At 35.0% G+C, this 3,544-nt stretch overlaps 1 protein-coding gene across 1 annotated transcript in view; it reads right to left on the bottom strand.

Annotated features, from left to right (window-relative positions):
- The window catches only part of fig4a (FIG4 phosphoinositide 5-phosphatase a), a 67,960-nt gene that overhangs the window by 28,095 nt on the left and 36,321 nt on the right, over nt 1–3,544 (bottom strand). The window lies entirely within an intron of this gene.

Below are 3,544 nucleotides of genomic sequence, written 5' to 3'. Positions count from 1 at the left end.
TATATGTATGGGTATGTGTATATATTTATATATGCCCTCCATGTATTTATCCATTTATTTTTCAGGTGAGCGGACAGACGTTGGGTGTGTGGTCCTGTGTTTTCTTGGTGTATATTTAATACACTTCTAATCTCTATTTCAATCTTTCTAATTACTTCTCTCTCTGTTTTTCTCTCTCTCTATTTTCTCTTCACTTTAAAAAAGTCACTGATTATGAAGAAATAAGTAAACTAAATAAACTAATAATATTTGGTTTCGTTTTCTACTGAAGTGACGGAAAAAAAAGACTCCAACAAAAAACTAAATAACTAAAATAATTATGATAACCGAGTTCATCTTTAACAAAATAATGTGAAATACCTTTCAAGCAATTATTCTTTTACAAACTAAACTCTATTTCTAAAAATAAAAAAGGAAATAAGAAGTTTTATTTTTTTAAACCATCAAACTTATGTTTGGCAGATTTAAATCAGAAATTCCAACCTGCCGTGATTTGTCTGGGTGACCTTTTTACCACATGAAATATAGTTTTACCCATTTGTTAACACAGGTAAAATAAAAGACGTTTTTATTTGAAGTGAACTTAACCACAAAATATTTCCTATTTTTTAGCAGCCACCTTCTCACTGTTGCATTATCAACTTCCTCTGTTATAAAGGGGACAGAGAATTGATGAATCTATTTTAAAACTATTGTGTGCACTTTTTGTTTTAATTAACAGGATTTAGTAAATATAGATGTCAGGAAAAAAAGAATATTAAACTGCCAGACCAGCTTAACAAAGGTTGCAGTTTAGGGCTGCAAAAATAACGAATAACCACAGGAATAATGTATTTTTCTTTTTAAAGGTAAGGCAACCCCTGCTGGTTGCAGCATGACCTGCTCACCTGTTTTTGTCATGTGTGTCTTTTTGAATGGGTGGTCTTAAATGTAATTTCATTGTCCTCAAGTACAATGACAATATCATCATCATCACCATCATCATCATCACCATCATCATCATCAAAAAGCTTTTAATTATCTGAAGGAAGTTGAAATTAGTACAAAGTAGCAGAACTTGTACAAAACTGCAGTGGACTTTAAAAAAAGTTTTAAGTATGTTGAAGCCAGCTCTATTTATTTTCAATAAGAAAATAGTGGCAGAAAAAAAAGCTAAATAGCTGAGAAAATTTAAGTTGCTGAAATACCATGAGTCATAGTCGGAATGTCCAGATGGAGCTGAAGGTTTTGATAATAAGAATTGTTGAAATAGCATAAAAATTTTCAGGAGATGTGTGCCAAAAAATGTACGGAAGTACAGAAACAATTAAATTAAAAAGAAACACTAAAACAATAGCTTTCACACTACTACTGAAAAAAAACTGTATTAGCTATTATTTATTTATTTATTTATCATTATTTTACCAGGCAAGTCCCATTGAGATCTCAGATCTCTTTTTCAAGGGCGGCCTGGGACTGAAGGCAACCTATTGTACATGTTTTKTGKKGTGGGGGAAACCGGAGTACCCGGAGAAAACCCACRCAAGCATGAGGAGAACATGCAAACTCCGCACAGAAAGACCCCAGGTCCGAACCGGGGATCGAACCCAGGACCTTCTTGCTGTGAGGCGTCGGTGCTAACCACTGAGCCGTCGTGCCGCCAAATTATTAATTATTATATCTCTATTATATATTAGTCGTTTATAATAAAACAAATTAATGAAATAAATGGAACCTGAAAATCCAAGATTCATTTTAATAAATAAAAACTTAAGTTTCAGAACTGAACAGTATTTAATTTTACTTTAAATCAGGCGTCTTGGTAGAAACTTCATTCTGCTACAAATACACTTAACTATTAATCAAAAACCAATCGACTTCTTCATAACTTCAACCTGAGAGTTAAAAACAGTTTGACAGTCATTCTCCCAGCAAATAAAATCAATACAAAGTTATTTAACTAATGAAATCTTGGCAAAACTGACTCACTCAGTCCTTATTGCATCAACAGAAAATGTAACAGTCAAATCTGTGTGCCTGGAGGCGTGCCCGCCCCTAGATAATTCCCGTGAATGTTTGTATGTTTAACAAGTGGCACGTGTTTTGCACGTTGCCCACTGTGGTGCCACTTAATCCGCTATCCAACTGCAAAGCCACGTGCCCACGGCTCCGGCACTGATGCTGGATAATTAGACGCTAATTTGAGGCCTATTAAAGCATGCCACAAACCTTTTTCTCTGGGTAATTTTCAGCCCGAGGTTTATTCGCTATACTACTGACGAGTTAAGGATGATCAGTAAAACATTGCATACGGTACACGTGCCAGTTGATTATGTAAAAAAACTCCTCTTGGAGTATGGATAATGAGAATGGATAACGTGTATGGATAATGTAAATGCACATGTTCAGAAAGTTCTTTTGTCCTTTTAGAAAAAGGTCATTTTAAAAYGTGAATGCATCTAAATTATAAAAACGTGCAAAGAAAATAGTACCTTGTCTTGTGCATTTGTGTCCTAAACAAGTCTGAGTCATTTGCTGATGTAGATCCTGGACATCAGGTTGCTTTTTTTATTTGAGTCTGAGTCTATAAATGGTTGTCAGGGTTCTTGGAGAAAAAATGTAAGCGTACGCACAGTTTAACATGTTAACCTGCGGGCGAAACCCTAAACCAAATTAAATTAAGTACCGCTCTATGTAAAGCTGTCAATCTGAATTCTTAACGTCAGCAGTCATCATTTTTGTAACTGTAACTAGTAATCAGATATTGAAGTTAAAATACACTATAATCATTATTTTTATTTCCAAAGCTGCAAATCGAATAAAAGGTAGCCTGATTGGCTACACAGCTGTAGTGTCAGAATGAAGCTCAGAGCAGATTGGTCGATTCTAATCAATCAATCATGGGTAACACAAACCAGGGGATTGCCACACATTTTGGGCTCTGGAGAGTCTATAGATGAACCTAGTTGGCCAAAAGAGGTGTCAATCAAAAGAAGACGGCCAATCGAATTATTTAAACAGTCTAATATGCAAAGTCAAAGTCCCTGGTAGCGAGGGTCAGGCTATAAAGAGGCAGGAAGGAACCACAAACTGGGAATGTACTGTGGGCGGTACATTGAGGGTTAATTAAAAGAGTAATTGTGTGCTTTTTTWAAAAAAATACAGTCAAATATAGTATTTAAAAATACTGGAAATTATTTCACAGTTCTGTTAATTGGAAGTGAGCTCATTGTTTGCTGCCAACTTCTTACGCAGAACTGTTTAATGATGATAAGTTCACATCTTACCTGCTTCACAGTTACACCCAGTGAGTATATGGTGTTAGAGAAAATTTATACTGTAAGTAAAATAAATTACTCTTAAAATAACTAGGAACAGATTGTGTAACCCTGAAACAACCAGTTCAAAAAAAAAGAGAAAAAAATATGTTTTTAAAGGAACTTAAAATCTCCAAACTCTGAGGGTATAAAACTTCGTACTTCACTGTCTCCGGCCTTTACCCCCACGACACACACAAGTACAGCTTCCTCTGTGTTCTTTTTCTTGTGCTACAAAAGCTTAAATT

Source organism: Austrofundulus limnaeus, unplaced genomic scaffold, assembly GCF_001266775.1.
Source record: "Austrofundulus limnaeus strain Quisiro unplaced genomic scaffold, Austrofundulus_limnaeus-1.0 Scaffold82, whole genome shotgun sequence".
NCBI lineage: Eukaryota > Metazoa > Chordata > Actinopteri > Cyprinodontiformes > Rivulidae > Austrofundulus > Austrofundulus limnaeus.
The sequence above is the reverse complement of the archived record's forward strand: the minus strand, read 5'-3'. Positions and strand labels throughout refer to the sequence as shown.